At 39.6% G+C, this 26,179-nt stretch overlaps 1 protein-coding gene and 1 non-coding gene across 7 annotated transcripts in view; one reads left to right on the forward strand and one right to left on the reverse strand.

Annotated features, from left to right (window-relative positions):
- Nucleotides 1-26,179, reverse strand: part of CNTNAP5 (contactin associated protein family member 5) — a 1,071,087-nt gene that overhangs the window by 738,888 nt on the left and 306,020 nt on the right. The window lies entirely within an intron of this gene.
- Nucleotides 1,606-1,708, forward strand: LOC120855182. The gene has a single exon (XR_005719160.1). It is a non-coding gene; the product is annotated as a U6 spliceosomal RNA (small nuclear RNA).

Here is a 26,179-nt window from a genome sequence, read left to right on the forward strand (position 1 = left end):
TTTATAAGCCCCTAACTCTTTTCTCTTTCCTGAAATATTTTTTTTTTGTTTTACCTGACTCTGTGTTTCCCAAATTGCAATTCCTAAGACCCCCAGCTCTTTGTTCTTTGCAGCCTTGATATTAATTATTGTTCAATATTTCTCAGTCATAAAGCCAGAATGAATTATGACTTTGATGCCTCACTTCTCAGAGAAAGTTGAAATTAACATTTAATCATGGATGTGAAAGCAGTTTGGAAAGGGTAAACTGTTTTGCAAATAATGTGGCACAGAGGGCTTGAAGGAGGAAACAGACAAAACAAGCTCCATTTTGAAAGCAGAACTGCATCTTGGGCCTGACTGGACTTTGAGCTATATGCCCGGTATCTATGGAAACAACATACCAACTGGAAAACCAGGCCCCCCAGATGGAAGAGCCCCAGGGCCCATACCTAGATTCTCCATTGCCTAAAAGAATACCCTAATTATCTGTGTAACCAAATAGAATCATAAATTCTATTGTGCTTAGTGGGGTATGACCACAGGCCTATTGATAATTGTCCACTGTTTACCTAGGCTTAAGGCATATGAATGACGGGTTAACTTTGATTGTATCTTTCTCTTCCTTTGTTCAGACTAGTTTCAAGGAATTTGGGGAGGTGGGTTTGAGCAAGTACACTTAGGGTATATAAGGTTTTCACAAAAACTGGTCAGGGTCCTTGGCTAAGAGGAGACTCTGCCTTGGGCCCGCCAGTGTAATAAACTGCACTTCACTGTCTGCATTGTCCTTCTGAGTGAGTTTGTTTCCCTGAATGCGTGGCTACAACAGGCTAAGGCATTCCCCTAAATTACCCAGACATCCTTGAATTTAAACTTGGGCTATCAAACTAGTTCCAATAAACAGACCTATCTGGAAGTGATGTGTTTCATTCATGGACCAAGATAGAGGCTAGTGGAAAAAGTGTTAGTTGCTCAGTCACATTTGACTTTTTGTGACCCCATGGACTAGGGCCCTCCAGGCTCCTTTGTCCATGGAATTCTCTAGGAAAGAATACTGGAGTAGATTGCCATTTCTTTCTCCTTGCCATTTCTTCCGAAGGGTCAAACCCTGGTCTCTCACATTGCAGGAGGATTCTTTACTGTCTGAACCACCGGGGAGGCCATTCATCCAGGTGGCAAAGCTGGAAGGGGATGAGGGGAATCTGCCCCATCCACACCCAACTATATATAGTGTGAGAAACACAAGGTTGTGGGCTTCCCAGCTGGTGCTAGTGGTAAAGAACCCAGCTTCAGAAGACATAGGAGATGTGAGTTCAATCCCTGGGTTGGGAAGATCCCCTGGAGGAGGGCATGGCAACATACTCCAGTATTCTTGTCTGGAGAATTGTATGGACAGAGGAGGCCTGGCAGGCTATACTCATAGGGTCTCAAAGAGCTGAACAGGACTGAAGGACTTAGTACTCACACAAGGCTGATTTTTACATTGAGATTTCACAAGCATGTCTTTTGTGAGCAGTTATTATTAGTAATTACTTAGATGAAGTGGAGAGCTTGTACAAAAAGAAACAAAAAAAGAAATAATGAGAAAGAAGGTTAAGTAATAACTGTATGTTTTTGGCCAGGTTTGTGCTCACGTTGGCGGCACAGATACTAAAATTGGAATGATACAGAGAAGATTAGCATGACCCCTGCACTGGAGAAGGGAATGGCAAACCACTTCAGTATTCTTGCCTTGAGAACCCCATGAACAGTATGAAAAGGCAAAATGATAGGATACTGAAAGAGGAACTCCCCAGGTCGGTAGGTGCCCAATATGCTACTGGAGATCAGTGGAGAAATAACTCCAGAAAGAATGAAGGGATGGAGCCAAAGCAAAAACAATATCCAGTTGTGGATGTGACTGGTGATAGAAGCAAGGTCCAATACTGTAAAGAGCAATATTGCATAGAAACCTGGAATGTCAGGTCCATGAATCAATGCAAATTGGAAGTGGTCAAACAAGAGATGACAAGAGTGAACGCTGACATTCTAGGAGTCAGTGAACTAAAATGGACTGGAATGGGTGAATTTAACTCAGATGACCATTATATCTACTACTACGGGCAGGAATCCCTCAGAAGAAATGGAGTAGCCATTATGGTCAACAAAAGAGTCTGAAATGCGGTACTTGGATGCAATCTCAAAAATGACAGAATGATTTCTGTTCGTTTCCAAGGCAAACCATTCAATATCACAGTAATCCAAGTCTATGCCCCAACCAGTAACGCTGAAGAAGCTGAAGTTGAATGGTTCTATGAAGACCTACAAGACATTTTAGAGCTAACACCCAAAAAAGATGTCCTTTTCATTATAGGGGACTGGAATGCAAAAGTAGGAAGTCAAGAAACACCTGGAGTAACAGGCAAATTTGGCCTTGGAATATGGAATGAAGCAGGGCAAAGACTAATAGACTTTTGCCAAAAAAAAATGCACTGGTCATAGCAAACACCCTCTTCCAACAACACAAGAGAAGACTCTATACATGGACATCACCAGATGGTCAACACTGAAATCAGATTGATTATATTCTTTGCAGATAAAGATAGAGAAGCTCTATACAGTCAACAATATATACAGACAGCTCTGTACAGACACAGTCACAGCTGACTGTGGCTCAGATCATGAACTCCTTATTACCAAATTCAGACTGAAATTGAAGAAAGTATGGAAAACCACTAGACCAGTCAGTTATGACCTAAATCAAATCCCTTATGATTACACAGTGGAAGTGAGAAATAGATTTAAGGGACTAGATCTGATAGATAGAGTGCCTGATGAATTATGGGTGGAGGTTCGTGACATTGTACAGGAAACAGGGATCAAGACCATCCTCACGGAAAAGAAATGCAAAAAAGCAAAATGGCTGTCTAGGGAGGCCTTACAAATAGCTGTGAAAAGAAGAGAAGCAAAAAGCAAAGGAGAAAAGGAAAGATATAAACATCTGAATGCAGAGTTCCAAAGAATATCAAGAAGAGATAAGAAAGCCTTCCTCAGCAATCAATGCAAAGAAATAGAGGAAAACAACAGAATGGGAAAGACTAGAGATCTCTTCAAGAAAATTAGAGATACCAAGGGAACATTTCACGCAAAGAAGGACTCGATAAAGGACAGAAATGGTATGGACCTAACACAAGCAGAAGATATTAAGAAGAGACAGCAAGAATACACAGAACTGTACAAAAAAGATCTTCATGGCCAAGATAATCACGATAGTGTGATCACTCACCTAGAGCCAGACATTCTGAAATGTGAAGTCAAGTGGGCCTTAGAAAGCATCACTGCTGAAAGATGATGCTGTGAAAGTGCTGCACTCAATATGTCAGCAAATTTGGAAAACTCAGCAGTGGCCACAGGACTGGAAAGGGTCAGTTTTCATTCCAATCCCAAAGAAAGGCAACGCCAAAGAATGCTCAAACTACCGCACTGTTGCACTCATATCACACGTTAGTAAAGTAATGCTCAAAATTCTCCAAGCCAGGCTTCAGCAATACGTGAACCGTGAACTTTCAGATGTTCAAGCTGGTTTTAGAAAAGGCAGAGGAACCAGAGATCAAATTGCCAACATCTGCTGGATCATGGAAAAAGCAAGAGAGTTCCAGAAAAACATCTATTTCTGCTTTATTGATATTCCAAACCCCTGGACTATGTGGATCACAATAAACTGGAAAATTCTTAAAGAGATGGGAATACCAGACCACCCGACCTGACTCTTGAGAAATCTATATGCAGGTCAGGAAGCAACAGTTAGAACTGGACATGGAAAAACAGACTGGTTCCAAATAGGAAAAGGAGTATGTCAAGGCTGTATATTGTTACCCTGATTATTTAACTTCAATGCAGGGTACATCATGAGAAACACTGTGCATGAAGAAGCACAAGGTGGAATCAAGACTGCTGGGAGAAATATCAATAACCTCAGATATGCAGATGACACCATCCTTATGGCAGAAAGTGAAGAGGAACTAAAAAGCCTCTTGATGAAAGTGAAAGAGGAGAGTGAAAAAGTTGACTTAAAGCTCAACATTCAGAAAACGAAGATCATGACATCTGGTCCCGTCACTTCATGGGAAATACATGGGGAAACAGTGGAAACAGTGTCAGACTTTTTTTTGGGGGGCTTCAAAATCACTGAGAATGGTGATTGCAGCCATGAAATTAAGAGACATTTACTCCTTGGAAGAAAAGTTATGACCAACCTAGATAGCATATTCAAAAGCAGAGACATTACTTTGCCAACAAAGGTCCATCTAGTCAAGGCTATGGTTTCTCCAGTGGTCATATATGGATGTGAGAGTTGGACTGTGAAGAAAGCTGAGTGCCAAAGAATTGATGCTTTTGAACTGTGGTGTTGGAGAAGACTCTTGAGAGTCCCATGAACGGCAAGGAGATCCAACCAGTCCATTCTGAAGGAGATCAGCCCTGGGATTTCTTTGGAGGAAATGATGCTAAAGCTGAAACTCCAATACTTTGGCCACCTTATGGGAAGAACTGACTTATTTGAAAAGACCTGATGCTGGGAAGATTTGAAGGAGGGAGGAGAAGGGGATGACAGAGGATGAGATGGTTGGATGGCATCACCAACTTAACGGATATGAGTTTCGGTAAACTCCGGGAGTTGGTGATGGACAAGGAGGTCTGGCTTGCTGCTGTCCATGGGGTCGCAAAGAGTTGGACACGACTGAGTAACTGAACTGAACTGAAACATATGTAAACATAAATATATCATGGATTTGGAGCAAAAATATCATACCTTTTTAATATTTGTTCCTGAAAACAGTCCTTTTAGCCCCAAGTTTCTGTGAACTGGAGGTGAGATAAGAAAGCTGGGGAGACCCCAACATGGTTATTTCCCCTGATGTTCATTTCCTCTGATGTTAGGGAAGACCATAGTAAAAGAAGAACCTTCCAGAGAGGAGTCTAAGTGTCCTGAAGACCATAAAGGAGATGCCTTCAGGGAGCAAATCAAGCCCCTACCCTCCAGGGTAAGAGGATCTGCAGCATTTGCTAAACAGGATTGCAGAGTGGCAACAAGTCAGTGACTGTGTGGGATCTGTCATCTCCCCTACCCTTTCCTGGGGCTTCCTGGGTGACGCCAGTGTAAAGAATCTGCCTATCAATGCAGCAGATGCAAGACACATGGCTTTGATCCCTGGGTTGAGAAGATCCCCAGGTGTAGGAAATGGCAACTCGCTCCACTATTCTTGCCTGGAAAATTCCATGAAGAGAGGAGCCTGGCTGGCCATAGTTTATGGGATCACAAAGAGTAGGACACAATGAGCATGCAGGCATGCATGCTATGCTTTCCCTCTCTGAATGGCAATGCCAGTTGTGGTTATTTTGTTACTGTCTTGCCTTTACATATTGGATGTATATGTGTACGGGGTTGAGGAGGATAATTCATAGAGGAGATGAAACTTTCATTATTTTTTAATTTGAGATATTTATACCAAGAGAAACCACATCCAGACATTATGGAGATGCTACCACATAGTGGGACTTGGAAGTAGATGCAATGACTGGATGAGATTTTGGAATACCTTTCTACAGGGGGATTGTTGTTCCCGAAAGCTTGGCCTCTCTGTACACCAGTGCTGAATCAAACCTCAGGGACAGAGTTTTGAGTGAAGTAGAAAAGGATAGCTTTAATGTCTTGACAGACAAAGGGAGATATACCAAGCTTCTGCTTTGAAAAATTATCTGTCCCAATTCAGGAAGATTTGATGAAGTGTTTTATAACAATGTTCCAATGGTGGGGTCTCTGACAAGAGACCTGCACTCTCTTCATCTCATCTCAGATGGTTGGTTTCCTAATCTTGATGAACATCTCTGGTCCTTTTAATTTTGCTTCAGGTGGTTTTCTTAGCTGTTCCTCCTTTAATTAGCAACTGTTCAAATCTGCCCTTTGGAACTCCAGGAAGGTCTTGGAGGTTGAATTCTTGCCTACGTGAATTGGGGAGACAAAGGCCTCTATGCCTGGGAGTCCCATAGGGCCCTGCTTGATTTCCATATAACTTCAGTGTGTGGAGAGTCAGGAGCAAGTGAGACTATAGGTGTGTGGGTGAGTGGGTGTGGCAGATATGGGGTGGCAGAAAGGCTGATGGTGACAGAGACAGTGTTCATCACAGTCTGTGTCCTTCACTATCCTCATCCATGACACCAGATCTGTCCAGTGGACTGTTAGAATATTCATTCTCTGCTGTTTCTGGCCAGCTAAGAACCAACGTGCATCCCTTCTCCATTTTGTTTTCTTTTCCAATGAAAACTACACGGAATGCTTGTTCAAAATGGCATACAAAATGGTGGATGGTCACATGATTCCTTCTGAACTGACTTGAGAAATAAATCTTTGTGGCATTAAACCACTGAGATGTCAAGGGTATTTTTCTATTGTGGCCAGCTAGCACTATTTTGACAAATGGAATGAAAAAAAAAAAAAAAAAAGCCCCAGGACTTCCCTAGTGGTCCAGTCGTTAGAACTCTGAGCTTCCAACTGCAGGAGGCACAGGTTTTGAACTTTGATGTTGGAGAAGGCTCCTGAGAGTCCCTTGGACTGCAAGGAGATCTAACCAGTCCATTCTAAAGGAGATCAGCCCTAGGTGTTCTTTGGAAGGAATGATGCTAAAGCTGAAACTCCAGTACTTTGGCCACCTCATGGGAAGAGTTGACTCACTGGAAAAGACTCTGATGCTGGGAGGGATTGGGGGCAGGAGGAAAAGGGGACGACAGAGGATGAGATGGCTGGATGGCATCACCGACTTGATGGACGTGAGTTTGAGTGAACTCCGGGAGTTGGTGATAGACAGGGAGGCCTGGAGTGCTGCAATTCATGGGGTCGCAGAGTCGGACAAGACTGAGCGACTGAACTGAACTGAAGGGAACAAAGATCCAACATTCCACACAGTGCAGTTTAAAAAAAAAAAAAAAAGTGCCTCAACATTATAATCAAATGAAGAGTAGCTTATATGCTATGAACAAAACTGTATAAAACACACATGGAGAAAAGGCAGAAATAGAATAGACTACAGCAACAATAGGGTGGAAAGGTGGGATAAAAAGAGATAGAGTTTTTTAAGAGTTTTCTCTTTTGAATTTCCAAACATAACAGTACTTAGGAGAGGATTATCCACAAATTGTAGTTACTTTTTGATTGCCTATAGGATTCCTTTAATTGCTCATTTCTTGCTGCACAAGATTGCCTCTTCCAAAGAGGCTGTGGCAAAATCAATCAAAATCAAGATGGTAGTAACTACTGACATAGGGACAATCAGAAGGAAAATGAACTCATTTCTGTAATAATAATGCACTTGAAGAAAAATTGTCAGAAAGCCTCTATTATACACTGAAGTTTACAAGGCTGAAGTTGAGTCCTTGCATGGTAGACCTGCACCCTCCCTCTACATTTTACCATGGGTCCCATGTCAATGACCCACCCCCACCTTGTCCAGGGATGAGCATCTGAGATAGAAACTCGACAGAGAATCACATTCTTCTCAATAAAAGGCAATCCAGAATGATCTGCACAACTACTGAAAATAAATAAGAAATTGAGGACCATGTTCAATTCTCTAGCTTTCTGAGAAGCTCAGACTTCAAATTCAATATAGTCAAGGAATACATCACTCTGAGACACATAACTGTGGCATACACATCAGAAGCACAGTATGAGTGAGGTTCTTTATTCTCTTACAGAAAAATGAATAGGCTGTCAAGATCACACTTTATTCTAGAAAATTCCAGTACGTGTCCTTAGCCCTTAGCATAAGATTCAAAAGCTGACCCAAGATCTATAAGTTCTAGAGGCATTTTATCCTCTTTCTCTATATCCCGATATTATATCCCCATTTTTATTTTGTTCCTGGACTTTAGTCACTGACTTTCTTTTAGTCCTTCAAACAACATGCCATGCCCATGGCATTTGTACTTGTCATTTGTCATTCCTGCGGCCTGCAATGATTTTTCTCTAGTACTAAAGATGTCTAAAACCTTCTTAGCAGTATATTATAGTCCACAAAGCATCTTTTCAGAGGGGAATTCTCTGATCTCTTAATTGAGATTATTTCCAAATCTAACAGGAGCCCAGACATTCTTTAAAATTCCATCCTGTTTTCAAAACACTTTTCATTGTTTGAGATTATCTACTATTTAACTTGTTAATTACTATTGTGCTTATCGGTTCTGTCAGACACTGTGTTTCTAGAGATTAGCATTCTACCTGTCCTACAGAAAATATAGTATGTGGAATAGTAGCATTAGTGGCAGTCTTAGCTACTATAGTGAGCATCCACAGCAAGACAAATAAGACCTATTCCAGTTTAATCATGCACACCCTTCCCCTGTCCCACACCATCTTCTCTTCCATCCCTGAGAATATTAGAAGCAGCTTCACAATCACCTTCTTTGTCCCTCAGATATATCATGGTTTTCCTAATCTGAGGACTCTGTTCAGGACATTTTCTTTTATTCTGTGCTGTCAGACAGCTCAGCCTCCCAAACTCAGCTCTTTTTTCATGTTTCTTAACAAATTATCAGTGCATGACACATCACTAACCCCAGTCTTTGTGCCCACTGCCCTCAGGGGCTCCACTTTAACAATGGTAAGTGTTTGTAATAATTATCTGCTATTTGCATTTCAGCCACTACCAGAAAATTCCTTTAGAACAAGTTCTGTGGCTCACTTAAAATGCCCCAGAACAAGGCAAACCCCATAAGTCTCCCAGATTTAAAAATATTATTGATTAACCAAAAAGTATAATTATTTAAATAATTTTTAACAAGTACCATTCACATTGTGAGCTTAACATTATCTTTCTACAGTTTTATTAATTTTTTTTTTAGTTTCTTAAAACCTACTTTAAATAACTTCATTTTCTTTAAATTATGCATTGGACTTTTGTTACTATTATGTCCTGATATTTAGAGAACATAAAATCAGTCAAAAGACTTCAGTGAAATTTAGCTTAAAAATGTTCGTATGGTAAGATTCAGAAATTACACTGTTTGGAATCTATCCTAACGAAGCGATCAACACTGCAGATGGAGAAATACTCATTTAATATGTGTTATATTGATTACAATAGAGCAAGTGACAACATCCTAAATGGTCTACATTGGAGGAAAGCCTGAATACCTTATTATACATCATAAGAGAGATTATTTTCAAGAATAAAGAAAAATTTTAATATTTGTTGACATATTCAATTGACTTTTAACAGGCCATAATATTTGTAACTGTGAACATTCTCTATAGGTGCTGAGGTTTCTGGTACATTCAGAGCAAAGTTGCTAAATGAAGGATATTCTCAATCCTACAAATTTTTTAATAAAAATATTTATAAGTAGTTCCAATAATTTTTATATGTATGTTTTTGCCTTCTTTCACAGTATCTTCAGTTTAAATAGCACAACTTGTCAAATAAATTGTTTCTATGGTTCTCTTGAATGTTTTATCAGATTTAGATTTATGTGATATCATAGGCGTTCTCAGTTTCACTCCCTTCTCATACAGAATATGAATTTACCTAATTAAAATTAGAAGCTGTATCAAAACATTCTTCCCAGAAGTCAAGCTATTCAATATGCAATTATAGATTTTTAAAATTCAAATTTTGTACATATTTGAACCTTCATCATTTAATTTGTTTGTGTCCCTCCTTGCTTTTGGAGGAATAATTTTCAATATATTCCTATTTGCAAGTCTTATTTACAATAATGGTAATTTTCTAAAGGCCTCAGGAGGTAAGGTTCTCTGGCCCTACATTTACTGAATACTTTGAAAAAATGATTTTCTTTGAAGAATTTTAAAGATACTGGGAAGTGTTCCCAAGTAAAGGGAAAAATTTTAAACGATAACCTAAGTGAAGCATTATAAGAGAAAAATATGTAAAACATTCCTTTTTCATGAGCTCTAAACTGTATATGCTTTTCCCCTTGTAGCATGCCTGAAACCACAGTTTATCTCCCCATCAATGGCTGCTGGTTAGCCATCATGTAGCTGTGCTGGACCCAGAAAAACTGTGTAGATTGGACGGAGCTAGGGTATGCATTTGTCACTCTATGAGCTATGTGCAAAGTTGTTACTACAATATTGAGTTTAATTGGTATTTTAAATGGTGCTAAAATGTTATATGATTCAGCATTGAAAACACATTGTTTACATCAAAAAGCAACAACACAGAAGATAACATTGTGTTGGATATAGAGGCACGGATGTGTCAAAGGTGAGTTGGGACAGCCAAACTCTGAATGTGAAAAAATTCTAGAAATATCAATCTTATTTTGCATTAGTTTTCTTTGTATCTGTGCACAAGAATGATGCCATGATAAAAACCTCTGGCTATATAACTGAAAATGGTCATTCCAAGACATACAAAATAAAACTTCTAAATGATAAGGAAGCATGGTGTCAGTGTTCATTTGGCAGCATTTTTCTTTCTTTCTTTTGAAAGAATTGCAAATGCATGCATGTTTAGCCACTTAGTTTTGTTTGACTCTTTGCGACTCCTTCGACTGTAGCCGGCCAAGCTCCTCTGTCCATGGGATTTTTCAGGCAAGAGTACTGGAATGAGTTGCCATTTCTTGCTTCAGGGGATCTTCCCAACCCATGAATCAAAGCTGTATCTCACCTTAGATTTATCTCAGAAAATCTCAGGAGATTCATCATTTTTAATTTGTAATGTTTGCTTACCCAAAATAATAAAGATTCTCTATCATAAAAATAAATAAATAAATAAATAAATCATAGATGTATGAATATAAAGAAGACCAGAAGAATTTATCTTCAAATGTCAGTACTAGCTATCTCTGGCCTATGAAATTGCAAATGATTATAATTTTCTTAATTTACTATCTATACTTTCTAAATAAAATATATATACATGATAACTTATATAATGAAAATATTAATTAAAACTTTCCAAAATTTGTAGTAGCAATATTAAGTATTTATGTTTTGCTAGTAACTAAAGAAAGCATAACAAAACTTGCATAAATATGTATGCCTTTATATGTAACAATGCTTATAGAATTTTAAAAAATGGAAAAGGAAAATGCCAAAATGATAACAGTAGTTTTAAATGATAGTAGATGGCAATGATAGAATTATGGGTCTCAGCCCCATTTTCTGTTTGCCAATTTTTCAATAATGAATACATACACACACACATATGTATGTAATTTTTATCCTATCAACAAAAGACAATTACAAAACATAAACACAAGAGTCAATATTGAACCAATTTGCATTTAAATCTTTAGATAGTTGCCTCTCCCTTCCATGGAGCACTCTGTGTGACTGCCATTGTGCCAAGTTCTTTACACACATTATTTCATTTCCTATCCACAACAACCCTGAAGGATGCATACTTCAAGAATAGAGAAACTGAGGCTTAGGGAGGTCCAGGGACTTACCAATGCCTGTAGCAAGTAAGAAGTGGAAACAGAGGATGGGCCTATTCTGCAAATTTGATGTTCAGGATCCTGTAATAACCGCAGGTTCCTCTGATTGCATTGCAACCAACAAAGATCAGAAAATGCCTGTTGAGTGAACTTCAGACATGACAGTTTCCATTTTACACAATTAGCAACTGAGATAAAGACCAAGTGACCTACTGGAGATGACCATGTTATTGGGTGAGATCATTAGGTCCTAAACAAAGGTGAAGTCCTTTGAATAATGGACATTGAATTGGAGTTCCCCAAATCATGTTTCAAATAGTCCTGGAGACTGCCTGGCAGTTAAAGTTCACTCTTCTAAAATTTATGTTGCCTTGTGGGGTCTACTTTCAAAGATCCATGCATAGAGTAGCTGCGGACAATGATCTTTTATAACAGCCTTGCAGTCAAGATGTGGGCTGAATTGATTTCTCTTTTGGCAGATGAAGGTGGAAAATAATTGTAGCAATAACTTATATAGTGATTTTCAAACTCAACACATTGGGAAAAGCACATTAAGTAGCTCAATACTATTTGAATATGACATTCTATTAGCTACTGAGTTGCAAGAAGAGCAGCAAAAGTGGAAGGCATGTTGGATTTGACTTAATAAATAGGTTATCTTCAGATATGTGGTTGTGAAGCAGAGTAGTGACCCACCAGGCTAATAGTCTGCTTCTTGCAGTAGTTTCAAGGCATGGTTAGCACTTTTTGAAATCAGTCTCCAGAGATTTATAGACGTCTTCCAAAAGCCCATCTGATATTTTAAAATATGAATTTAAAATGTTGCTTATCTTCTTTGTAGAAGTTTAAAACAATAAATATAAATTATAAAATAATGATTACTCATAATCTTACTGCCAGAAAAAAAAATGTGATATGTATGTAAGAAAGAAAAAAAAAAGTGAAAGGATAAGTCTCTCAGTCATGTCCAACTCTGTGCAACTCTATGGACTGTAACCTACCAGGCCCCTTTGTCCGTAGAATTCTTCAGGGAAGAAAACTTAAGTGGGTAACCATTGCTTTTTCAGGGGAATCTTCCCGACCCAGGAATCAAACCTGTGTCTCCCACATTGCAGGCAGATTCTTTACCATTGAGCCACCAGGGAAGCCCATGATAAATATGTATGTAATATATCTAGAAGCTTCAAGGAATATATCTCCAAAGGCACATTACTAGGTAAAGATTGAGAGGGACAGGAGAAAGGGGTGATAGAAGATGAGATGGTTGGATGATGTCACTGATTCAATGGCATGAGTTTGAGCAAAATTTAGGAGATAATGAAGAACAGGGAAGAATGGCTTGCTGCAAGTCCACAGGGTCAGAAAGAGTCAGATACGACTTAGCAACTAAACAACAATGTAAAAGAATATGCATACCTTACATGTTTTGGAGAAGGAAATGACAACTCACTCCAGTATTCTTGCCTGAAAAATCCCATGGACAGAGGAACCTTGTGGGCTGCAGACCATGGAGTTGCAAAGAGTTGGACACAACTTAGCGGCTAAAAATGCACTAACACGTTTAATGCTTTTCTGCTGCTGCTGCTGCTAAGTCGCTTCAGTAGTGTCCAACTCTGTACAACCCCATAGACTACAGCCCACCAGGCTCTTCTGTCTCTGGGATTCTTCAGGCAAGAATACTGGAGTGGGTTGCCATTTCCTTCTCCAATGCATGTATGCATGCAAAGTTGCTTCAGTTGTGTCCGACTCTGTGCAACCCCATGGACAGCAGCCCATCAGGCTCCCCTGTCCATGGAATTCTCCAGGCAAGAGTACTGGAGTGGGTTGCCATTTATACTGTGTGTAATATCATCCTGGACCACAGGAGGCAGTGTTGAAATATGCAAATAATGTGGTATTATCTGGATCAAAATCCAGATTTGGTTCCTCATTAGCCCTATCTCTCTGGCCCTCAGTTTCTGCATCTGTCAAATGGTGATGATACATCTACCACACAAGACTACAGTAAAGTTTGAAGTTTAAAGGAATTAATACACATTGAGTACCTGGTCCTCTTGGCCCACTGTCTAGCTACATTCATAATGAAGACATTCATAATGATAATTACTAAAAAATATGTGGATTTTTTTTCTTTTTATATCTTCCAACACCAAACCAATTTGCTAATGCTTCAAGTTTTAGGCTCTTGTTTTAATATTATGGTGACTGATAACAACTTTGTATATACAACCCATACTTTTTTATACTCTTTAAACATCCTCCTATAAATGGCCATACACTTAAGCCATGAGAAGCCAATTTTATACCTATTATCACTTGTGCTTAAGATAATTGAAAACTCCAAATATCTTAATTCCTCTAGTTTGTCACCAACTTCATTTTAAAAAATTTTAGGAAAGCAATTCAGTGGTCCCTAGCAAAAATGTAAAGAATCTTAAATTAATGAAATGGTTTTTAAGAGATGCAAAAGGGAAAAAAAATGTTTCACAATAGAATTCTTTGAAGACTGAAACACATATCACAACACAATAGGTAAGTGTCAATATTAACTTCTGTTTTGAGATGACCATAGTGTTCTTGGATCACTAGCCGCCAAATCATCCGATCACATATTGCAGGTTCTAGAAGTGACTATTATTAGTGGCAAATCTGGAACTGAATTGTAAAATCAAAATCTTACGGTTAAGTAGAGGAGCCTAAAATCCATCTTATTTAACCCCTCATCCAGTGTGAAATTTTCTTCTACTGAGTCTGTGGCTAATAGTCATTCATTTGTTTATTCATTCATCCATCCAAGGAATATTGTTTGAACACCTTCTTATCTTCTAGGCTCTGTTCTGGTTTTGCTGACACACCACCAAATTAACAAGAACTTCTGTGATCCTAGAATTTACATCCAGTGCAGAAAGATAGGCAGAATGTGTAAAGATAGGCAGAATGTGTAAAGATATAAATAAATAATTTCAGAGAGTGATAAGACATCAGTAAAGAAATAAAGCAGGAAGAAGAGTCAGAGAATATCTGGGGGAGAAGGAGTTTAGGGAGATATTTCAATTAGAAATAGCAGGAATCCATGAGTTTTATTTTTTACTATTGCCTGGAGCACCCTGAAGAACTCTAAAGCAAAGTATTCATAAGGTTATATAGGTTTTCCAATAAAATGAAAGATTCCACAGGGAATTCAACATTGCATATTCTTTGGAAAGACTGATGCTGAAGCTGAAGCTACAATATTTTGGCCACCTGATGTGACGAGTAACCTCATTGGAAAAGACTCTGATTCTGCAGAAGATTGAATGCAAAAGGAGAAGGGAGTGGCAGAGTATGAAATGGTTTGATAGCATCACCAAATTAACGGGCATGAATTTGAGCAAACTCAGGGAGGTAGTGGAAGATAGAGGAGCCTGGCTTGCTACAGTCCATGGGCTCATGAAGAGTTGGACACAACTTAGTGACTGAACAACAACAACAAGAGGAATAGCAAAGCAACAAAACATTTTAATAAAAAAAAGAAAAAAATTATATTATAAGAAAGGACACAGTCTCTATGTGGGCAGAGCTTATGTCTGACCGGTTCAATTTCTAGGGCTGAGGATAATTCCCAGTATACAGAGTTGTCAATAAAAACTTGTTGGCTAATCGACTGGCTTGATTTAGAGTGAGACTATAATTGATGAACTGAACAAGGAAAGCTAATGGGGAATGCCTCCAGAAAGTTGTCCTAATCTGGGACAGGGAAAGGGAAAGGGAAAGGGAAAGGGAAAGGGAAAGTTGCTCAGTCATTTCCAACTCTTTGCAACCCCATGGACTATACAGTCCGTGGAATTCTCCAGGACAGAATACTGGAGTGGGTAGCTGTTCCATTCTCCAGGGGATCTTCTCAACCCAGGGACTGAACTCAGGTCTCCTGCATTGCAGGTAGATTCTTTACCAGCTGAGCCACCAGGGAAGCCCAAGAATGCTGGAGTGGGCAGTCTATCCTTTTTCCAGCAGATCTTCCACACACAGGAATCAAACCGGGGTCTCCTGTGTTGCAGGCAGATTCTTTACCAAGTGAGCTGTGAAATATTTTAGCACTTTGAATTTAGTACTAAATTTTCTCGTCTTTAGACCTTACTGTAACCATAGGTTCTCCCATTTTTTAGTATTCAAATATTCACTATAAATTTCAAAAATTTATATCTGTGACTATCAAAGCAGCACAAATATAGCTTCCCCTTGAGTTTTTGCTTGAAGAGTTAACAACTACACACAAGTTAGTGTTACTATACTTATGAAAATAAATCAGACCTTATTAGTCAAATACATTGGAATCAAACCTCAAAAACTGAATGAAGCAACTCCCAGGTTCCTAAGCCATAATTAGTTCCTTGTACACTGGGGTAAATCAAAAGGTACACCACAAGGGCCAGGACACTTGAAGAGATACATTGCTGTTCCTCTTAGATGTAGCTGAAATACACCCAATATCATAGAGTCAATTGTTTTTGTTTGTTTGTTTAAATATACACACAGTCTGATTCATGCTTCACTAAAATCACAATGAATCAGTGAGGCAATCACCACCACTATAAATTGAGGAGATGATACTGAGAACCATAAGTATCATAGGGCTTAAAAGAATGTACCGTTAAGCTTCCAATCCTAATAGTTTACAAATCATCTGTTATCCCTAATTTATGCTTTCTAGCATGTAGCATCCTAGTCTAAGGTCTTGTACTCCAGGCTGTTTACAGGCTAATTGCTGTCAGAGATTAAAACCATGAGCCCATTTCCTCATCTAAAAAATTGGGGATATGATTACATTTGTCATAGAATATTATGCAAATTCTAAAATGCTTAGTATAGTGTCTAGAACATATAAACATCCAGTTATAGTTGATATTGTTGACTGCTTATTTCCTGTCAAGATAATCCAGTTGACCTCTATGTAGGGGAAGAATCAGACTCTGGTTGCTTTTCTAGTCAGTAGTTGTGCATGATGGATGCACTGTCCATCCCTCAGGGCCAGTCATAAACATCTGGTAGATGGCCAGCCTGGAGACTGTGGCTAGGGGTACAGAAAAGCTAACTGATCCCTGTGGGCGTTAAATGCAGGCAATGAACTTGTGACCTGGACTTCATTACATAGCACCCTCTATTCTACTCAGCTAACCGGATGTTTTAATGGAAACCAGAGCTTTCACATGATATACTGAATCTGACAGCAACTGAGACCACATTGCAAACCCAAGGGAGGAGAATTTATCCCAGAAGGAGCACTCCTGGAGAAGAGAAAGCCAAGCCAGCTGGGACGAGAAACAGTGCAAGTTCTAGAGCATTGAAGTTTATGGAGCAAGAAGATGTAGTACATATATACAATAGAATATTACTCATTAAAGAGAATTACATAATCTCATTTGCAGCATCATGGATGAACCTAGAGATTATCACACTGAGTAAAATAAAGTAAGTCAGGTAGAGAAAGTGAAATATCAGATGCTATCACTTATAGGTAGAATCTAAAGAAAAATGACATAGATGAACTTATTTACAAAACATAAACAGACTCACAGACTTAGAGAAAAAGTTATGGTTCCTGGCGCAGGGGAGTTGGGGGAAGAGATAGAGAGTTTGGGATTGACATGTATACACTCCTATAGTTAAAATGGATAACAAGGGCTTTCCTGGTGCTTTAGTGGTAAAGAGTTTGCCTGCCAATACAGGAGACACAGGTTAGATCCTTGATCTGGCAAGATTCCATATAAGTTCAGTTCAGTTCAGTTCAGTCACTCAGTCATGTCCAACTCTTCGCGACCCCATGAATTGCAGCACGCCAGGCTTCCCTGTCAATCACCAACTCCCAGAGTTCACTCAAACTCATGTCCATAGAGTTGGTGATGTCATCCAGCCATCTCATCCTCTGTCGTCCCGTTCTCCTCTTGCTCCCAATCCCTCCAAGCATCAGAGACTTTTCCAATGAGTCAACTCTTTGCATCAGGTGGCCAAAGTATTGGAGTTTCAGCTTTAGCATCATTCCTTCCAAAGAACACCCAGTACGGATCTCCTTTAGAACACACTGGTTGGATCTCCTTGCAGTCCAAGGGACTCTCAAGAGTCTTCTCCAACACCGCAGTTCAAAAGCATCAATTCTTTGGTGCTTTTTCCACAATCCAACTCTCACATCCATACATAATCACTGCAAAAAGCATAGCCTTGACTAGACAGACCTTTGTTGGCAAAGTAGACTCTGCTTTTCAACATGCTTATCTAGGTTGGTCATAACTTTCCTTCCAAGGAGTAAGTGTCTTAATTTCATGCTGCAGTCACCATCTGCAGTGATTTTGGAGCCCAGAAAAAAAAGTCTGGCACTGTTTCCACTGTTTCCCCATCTATTTCCCATGAAGTGATGGGACCGGATGCCACGATCTTCATTTTCTGAATGTTGAGCTTTAAGCCAACTTTTTCACTTTCCTCTTTCACTTCCATCAAGAGACTTTTTAGTTCCTCTTTACTTTCTGCCATAAGTGTGGTATCATCTGCATATCTGAGGTTACTGATATTTCTCCCAGCAGTCTTGATTCCAGCTTGTGCTTCTTCCAGCCCAGTGTTTCTCATGATGTACTCTGCATATAAGTTAAATAAGTTAAATAATCAGGGTGACAATAGACAGCCTTGAAGTATTCCTTTTCCTATTTGGAATCAGTCTGTTGTTCCATGTTCAGTTCTAACTGTTGCTTCCTCACATGCATATAGGTTTCTCAAGAGGTGGGTCAGGTGATCTGGTATTCCCATCTCTTTCAGAATTTTCCACAGTTTATTGTGATCCACACAGTCAAAGGCTTTGGCATAGTCAATAAAGCAGAAATAGATGTTTTTCTGGAACTCTCTTGTTTTTTTGATGATCCAGTGGATGTTGGCAATTTGATCTCTGGTTCCTCTGCCTTTTCTAAAACCAGCTTGAACATCTGGAAGTTCATGGTTCACGTACTACTGAAGCCTAGCTTGGAGAATTTTGAGCATTACTTTACTAGTGTGTGAGATGAGTACAATTGTGTGGTAGTTTGAGCATTCTTTGGCATTGTCTTTCTTTGGGATTGGAATGAAAACTGCCCTTTTCCAGTCCTGTGGCCACTGCTGAGTTTTCCAAATTTGCTGGCATATTGAGTGCAGCACGTTCACACCATCATCTTTCAGGATTTGAAATAGCTCAACTGGAATTCCATCACCTCCACTAGCTTTGTTTGCAGTGATGCTTGCTAAGGCCAACTTGACTTCACATTCCAGGATGTCTGGCTCTAGGTGAGTGATCACACCACTGTGATTATCTTGGTCGTGAAGATCTTTTTTGTACAGTTCTTCTGTGTATTCTTGCCACCTCGTCTTAATCTCTTGCTTCTGTTAGGTCCATACCATTTCTGTCCTTTATCGAGCCCATCTTTGCATGAAATATTCTCTTGGTATCTCTAATTTTCTTGAAGAGATCTCTAGTCTTTCTCATTCTGTTGTTTCCCTCTATTTCTTTGCATTGATCACTGAGGAAGGCTTTCTTATCTCTCCTTGCTATTCTTTGGAACTGTGCATTCAGATACTTGTATCTTTCCTTTTCTCCTTTGCCTTTCACTTCTCTTCTTTTCACAGCTATTTGTAAGGCCTTCCCAGACAGCCATTTTGCTTTTTTGCATTTCTTTCCCATGGGGATGGTCTTGATCCCTGTCTCCTGTACAATGTCATGAATCTCATTCCATAGTTCATCCGGCACTCTATCTATCAGATCTAGGCCCTTAAATCTATTTCTCACTTCCACTGTATAATCATAAGGGATTTGATTTAGGTCATAGCTGAATGGTCTAGTGGTTTTCCGTACTTTCTTCAATTTCAGTCTGAATTTGGCAATAAGGAGTTCATGATCTGAGCCACAGTCAGCTCCCGGTCTTGCTTTTGCTGACCCCATATACTCCAGAGCAAATAAGCCCATGTGCCACAACTATTAAGCTTGTGTTCTAGAGCTCAGAAGCCACAACTACTGTAGCTTGTATGCCCTAGAACCCATGCTCCACAACAAGAGAAGCCACTTGAAACCCACACACTGCAGCTAGAAAGTAGCCCCCACTCACCACAACTAGAGAAAAACTGTGAGCAGCTATGAAGACCCAGCACAGCCAAACATATAAATATTATTTTTAAAATGTATAACCAACAACAACAAAAATGGATAACCAACAAAGATTCACTATATAGCACAGGGATCTCTGTTCAATGTTCTGTAATAATCTAAATGGGAAAGGAATTTGAAAAAGAATAGATACACATATATGCATAACTGAATCAGTTTGCTGTATACCTGAAACTAACACAAACTTGTTAATCAACTATACTGCAATATAAAATAAAAAAGTAAAAAATCAAAGAGTTTAGGGACCAGTAATGTTGGTGCCATGGAGGGTATTTTGCAAATGTAGAAATTTAGGCTCAATCCCAGTTCTTCAGAAATAAGATCTTCCCTAACAAATCCCCAGGGTATTCATATGCATGCTGTATGCTAACTTTGCTGCACATTTAAATTGCCAGAAAACTTTTTAAAAAATTGAATGTCTGGGCTCACCCCAGACCAATTAAGGCAGAATATCTGGAATTAGAACCTGGATATCAGTAATTATTAGTCCCTAAGTGATCTAAGTTCCCAGAATTTGACTGCTCTGAAATATAATTGTGAGGATGAATGCCTGCTTCCAAGATAAAGTATGTGTTGGATAGAATTAGTAGGCCACCTTTAAGAAAGTGTGAGTCAGTGTTTGAGGGATGATAGAGTCACACAGCACCACCAGGGGAAATGCAATCGAGAGCTGGAACCAGGTAGGTTTGAGATGAATCTCAGAAACACCAATTAGTAGCTGGATGGTCTCAGCGAAATTATTTAATCTCTCTAGGTTTGGGTTTTTTCATTGGTACAATGAAGTTAAGAGTATCAAGCTTAGAGTATGCAATCAATAAAAGGCAACGTATTTAAAGCATCTGCTATCTGGTAGGAGATCAATACATAAAAATATTGACTACATAAACATACTGTTAATAACAATATTTTTTATTATTCTGGATGGAAAAGTATGCAAATGACCTAACTCTCTGCATTTAATGATGTTCTGGAAAACGCTTTAATAAGTACCATAGCCAGGATTTTATTCATGATCATGAAGAAGGAGACAAAGTCCACAGTGGATGAGATGAAAGCCAGCATATAAAAGTGGGCCAGCAATTTTAAAGGATTCTGTATAATTGAGTCCCCCACTGCTTAGTGTGTATATGGTTAATTTCATTTAAGACAACTCTATGAGAAGAATGTTATCCTATGTCACATATGTTTGTAGGCATGCCAAGAGGGTGCAAAGCTGCCAAAGTGGGCACAGTTCATGAAATGTATTATCTGGGGGTCTCCTGTGAAACTGCACTGACTCCAGGTTTACAGAAGCATTTCAGTTCAGTTCAGTTGTTCATTTGTGTCCGACTCTTTCGACCCCATGGATTGCAACATGCCAGGTGTCCTTATCCATCACCAATTCCTGTAGCTTGCTCAAACTCATGTCCATCGAGTTGGTGATGCCATCCAACCATCTCATCTTCTCTCATCCCCTTCTCCTTCAGAAGCATTTAGGTAGTAGAAGCACTTAGATATTAATATCTAACAGAAGCATTTAGATATTAACAATCAATGAAGAGAAGGCCACCTGTGATCTTATAAACAGAAATTAGTCATGGTCCGTGGAGGAAAAATTACACACCCACATCATTGAATGTATATTCACACTTCAACCTCTAACCTGTTTTAAAATAGAGCTGCCTGTTTGTGTCTTCTAATTTCTTGAGAACATAGGCTGTTCCTGATTCTGTGTTAGGGATGAAGGCTTAAAGAGCAAGGTAAGCCTAGTTCTTGTCCTCAAAATGTGTATGGTTGAGTAGAGAAACCAGTGAATTCAAAGTAATTTCAAAAGCAGAGCAGAATTTAAAATATTTAACAAGTTTTTTCCTATCAGTGTTCTGGTACCACAGTATGAAATAGACTCGAGATGGGTCACAGATATTCCAGCTGTGCCCTTTAAATGATGGATCTAGATACCCAAACTCTCTATCCCCGCCCCCAGCCTTCTCCCTTGGTAACCATAAGTTCATTCTCTAAGTCTGTGAATTTGTTTCTGTTTTGCAAATAAGTTCACTTGTATTATTTTTAGATTCTGCATATAAGCACTATCATATGATGTTTGTTTTTCTCTCTCTGACTTCACTTAGAGTGAATAGAGGTCAAGCCGAAGAATTGATGCTTTTGAACTGTGATGTTGGAGAAGACTCTTGAGAGTCCCTTGGACTGCAAGGAGATCCAACCAGTCCATTCTGAAGGAGATCAGCTCTGGGATTTCTTTGGAAGGAATGATGCTAAAGCTGAAACTCCAGTACTTTGGCCACCTCATGTGAAGAGTTGACTCATTGGAAAAGGCTCTGATGCTGGGAGGGATTGGGGGCAGGAGGAGAAGGGGACAACAGAGGATGAGATGGCTGGATGACATCACTGACTCGATGGACGTGAGTCTGAGTGAACTTCAGGAGTTGGTGATGGACAGGGAGGCCTGGCGTGCTGCAATTCATGGAGTCGCAAAGAGTCGGACACGACTGAGCGACTGAACTGAACAGATACTAAGACTAGCCTGCAGGAACATCCTTTTTCTATTCTTGGTGGACCAAGCAAGGCTTCCTAGGAAAAAGTAATATTGCCAAGATTGAATCAGTTTCCTGTTGTCTTCTGAATTTATTTCAGTTAGCAGGCTGAAAAATTTACATCTGAAATGCTTGACTGAAGCCCGCATCTCTCCTGGCTTACAAGAGCCCAGGATTCAGAGAGTCCACACCTGGGCCCCAAAGGCACATCTACCAAGACTCTCTGCAGCTGTGACACTAGCATGGGTACCCTGGCAGATCCTAAAAGCAGATTGTTCACCTCTATGCACCAGCACTCTTACTTGGAAAATCTCATGGGTGGAGGAGCCTGGTGGGCTGCAGTCCATGGGGTCACGGGGTCGGACATGACTGAGTGACTTCACTTTCACTTTTCACTTTCATGCATTGGAGAAGGACATGGCAACCCTCTCCAGTGTTCTTGCCTGGAGAATCCCAGGGACAGGGGAGCCTGGTGGACTGCCGTCTATGGGGTCGCACAGAGTCGGACATGATTGAAGCGACTTAGCAGCAGCAGCAACATGCACCAGAACTGGTGACACTTGCAACCTCTTTTAATCACTCAAGAACCTCACACGCCCAGACTCCATTATAGTAGATCCCAAGGTACACTTCCACATGTTAACAAGGACTGACTGCTTGTCAGAAATGTTCAGGGAAAATGTTGCCCAGTAAATGCTAGAGCAAGCAAACAGGTGGCAGCAGAAGTCTACTTCTCATCCAGTGCCAAGTCAATCTAAGACTCTGGTGGGACTGACTCCTTTAGCTCACTGAGGGGAAAAAAAAAAAATGCTACTGCCTGAATCAATCAAATCCTGGGCAGATGGCAGGGAGGAGAGTTAAGGCTCCTTCCTAAGAAGGTTTTTATAGTGTACAGGAAACAGGTTAGAGAGAAGGCAGTCTGGCCATCTAATTGGAGACCCAGGCTTGAGCCCTAGCTATGCAAACATCTGCCTGGGAAAGTTATTTAACATCCTCTAAGCTTCTATTTATTCATCTGTAAAAGAAGAAGATGGTAATAAGACATTGTCTATCTAATAGAAATTGTATTGACTCTAGAGAATCACTTTTAGGTCTGCATCTCAGGCTTTCCATTTATTACCGATGTCACTTTAGGAAAATGGTTCTTTGGGAGCAGCAGCTTTCTCACCTGTGAAATTGGAAAACATTATTTTTGCAAGGTTGTAAAATTTCACTTGATCAATATCTGTGTGTGCCAATCATGGGCTACGCATCTCTGTGTGCCCTTGGGATGTTTCTACTGAATCAAAGAACAAAACAGCACAACAAAACACAACAAACAAAAAAACAGTGCTTATCCCGAAGAAGCTTATGATCTGGTAGGAGACACATTTCAATCACACACTGGAATAAATAGAAACTTTCAATTGTGATAAATTGAGGAGATGTGCTTGATGCTATGAATATATATACCAGAAAGACTTGGAACAGTTGGAATGTTTGCATGGTGTAAGCTATTTATCATAGACAGTTCCAATGATGAATAAAGGGAGAATAACTCAGGGATGATATCATCACTACTAAACCTCAGAATGAACTATTATTTCCATTTTAGAACTAAGTATACTGAGGCTGGGGCTTCCCAGGTGATAAAGATTCTGCCTGCCAATGAAGGAGAAATAAGTGATGTGGGTTTGATCCCTGCAGGAAGATCTTCTGGAAGTGGGCATAGCAACCCACTCCAGTATTCTTGCCTGGAAAAATCCCATGGACAGAAGAGCCTGATCGGCTACAGTCCATAGGGTCACAAAGAGTCAGGCACAACTGAAACAGCTGAGCATGCACACACAGATATTAAGGCTCATAGTGGCTAAATGTAAGTTCAAACTGCTCAGCTAGATTGCTTTGGAAAAGCTGGATTCAAACTCAGTTCTATCTGATTTCAAAGTGATATACTTTGTCTTTTTAAGGGTCCATACTTGTTAGAATCTGCTTATGCAGTTCCTTTAAGCTTTGAAAGCTCTTTGTCTTGAAAGTCGGAAAACCAGGCTGCCATCAGTCTTTGCATCTCAAACACGGTAGATTACTGACTCGTCCTAAGAAAGGAGAAAGAATAGGACACAGATTCTGAATGAGACCAAAGGTGTAACCCGCCTGCAGATGAACGCCACTGGGGTTCCTGGGAATAATTACATATTCCAGTGAGTGGAGCTTGTCTTGGTTACTAAAGGTGCCAGCTGTTTCCCCTGAGACTGGGGAAATACAGCTGTAAAAGATGATTTTTGTTTTCTTGCTTGAAAGGTTCCATCTAGCCTCCACACCTGGTCAGTAAGAACCCTGCAGTGGATGCATGAAACTACTACAGAAGAAAGAAGGCAAAAGCTCATTTCTCCTCAGTTCAGTTTAGTTCAGTTCAGTAGCTCAGTTGTGTCTGACTCTTTGTGACCCCATGAATCAGTCCATTGAGTTGGTGATGTCATCCAGCCATCTCATCCTCTGTCATCCCCTTCTCCTCCTGCCTCCAAACCCTCCCAGCATCAGGGTCTTTTCCAATGAGTCAACTCTTCACATGAGGTGGCCAAAGTATTGGAGTTTCAGCTTTACCATCAGTCCTTCCAATGAACACCCAGGACTGATCTCCTTTAGGATGGACTGGTCTCCTTCAGTCCAAGGGACTCTCAAGAGTCTTCTCCAACACCGCAGTTCAAAAGCATCAATTCTTTGGTGCTCAGGTTTCTTCACAGTCCAACTCTCACATCCATACATGACGCTTGGAAAAACCATAGCCTTGACTAGAAGACGGACCTTTGTTGGCAAAGTAATGTCTCTGCTTTTCAATATGCTATCTAGGTTGGTCATAACTTTCCTTCCAAGGAGTAAGCACCTTTTAATTTCATGGCTGCAATCACCATCTGCAGTGATTTTGGAGCCTAAAAAAATAAAGTCTGACACTGTTTCCACTGTTTCCCCATCTATTTCCCATGAAGTGATGGGACCAGATGCCATGAATTAGTTTACTGAATGTTGACCTTTAAGCCAACTTTTTCACTCTCCTCTTTCACTTTCATCAAGAGGCTTTTGAGTTCCTCTTCACTTTCTGCCATAAGGGTGGTATCATCTGCATATCTGAGGTTAGTGATATTTCTCCCAGCAGTCTTGATTCCAGCTTGTGCTTCTTCCAGTCCAGTGTTTCTCATGATGTACTCTGCATATAAGTTAAATAAGCAGGGTGACAATATACAGCCTTGATGTACTCCTTTTCCTATTTGGAACCAGTTTGTTGTTCCATGTCATTTCTCCTATTCTTATCTAATTGATCCCAGGAGAATGCATCTTTGCCAAGTTTGCTCAATTAGCTGGTTTTTCCTTGGAGGTGATTTACAGAATGACACCAGCTTTATGTTCATAGAAGTCTTTTAAACACTTTCCAATATAAAAAAAAAAAATCTCTTTTTGAACCAAAAGTATTCATCTTAAACTTTCCATGGTAAAGTGTTTTTCACGTCTATGTTTTTTACTTTGAGTGCACTAAGATATTTAACAAAAGAGTGTTAAAATATTTTTTTGCAAAGCATGTTTTACTCCAGGAATCATCACGTACTCCAGAGATATATGAGGATTTGGAAAATAAATTTAAGCATTGGATTATTATCATTTAATTTACATAAAGTTTAAAGGACATATTTCTTTCTATAGATACTTTCCTTTTAATCTTCAAACAAGTTTTGGCTAACTGGCTAGGAGAAGGGATTATGGGATCTAGCCTTTTATGCTCTTTCTCCTTTTTATCTGTTCTTGGAAAATATACTATCTTCCACTGACTTGAAATCTCCTTGAGGGTCTGTATATTATGCTGCTTTATAGCCCCATAATCTTTGCCACATTTCTGAAACATTACAGGTGCTCAATAAATACATTTTTAGTGATTAATTAAATATATTTTATTTCTATCATTAGAAGAAAATTGCTGGCTTAAAAGCTGATGTCAGGATTTCCTTGTTCTAGAATAGTAACAGAAGAAAAAGAGCTTGCTCCTCTGTTTGGGAAGGCAGCTCAATGAATATAATGGGTATAAGAAAGTACAGACAAAGACAGTTAAATG

Source organism: Oryx dammah, unplaced genomic scaffold, assembly GCF_014754425.2.
Source record: "Oryx dammah isolate SB20612 unplaced genomic scaffold, SCBI_Odam_1.1 HiC_scaffold_27, whole genome shotgun sequence".
Lineage (NCBI taxonomy): Eukaryota > Metazoa > Chordata > Mammalia > Artiodactyla > Bovidae > Oryx > Oryx dammah.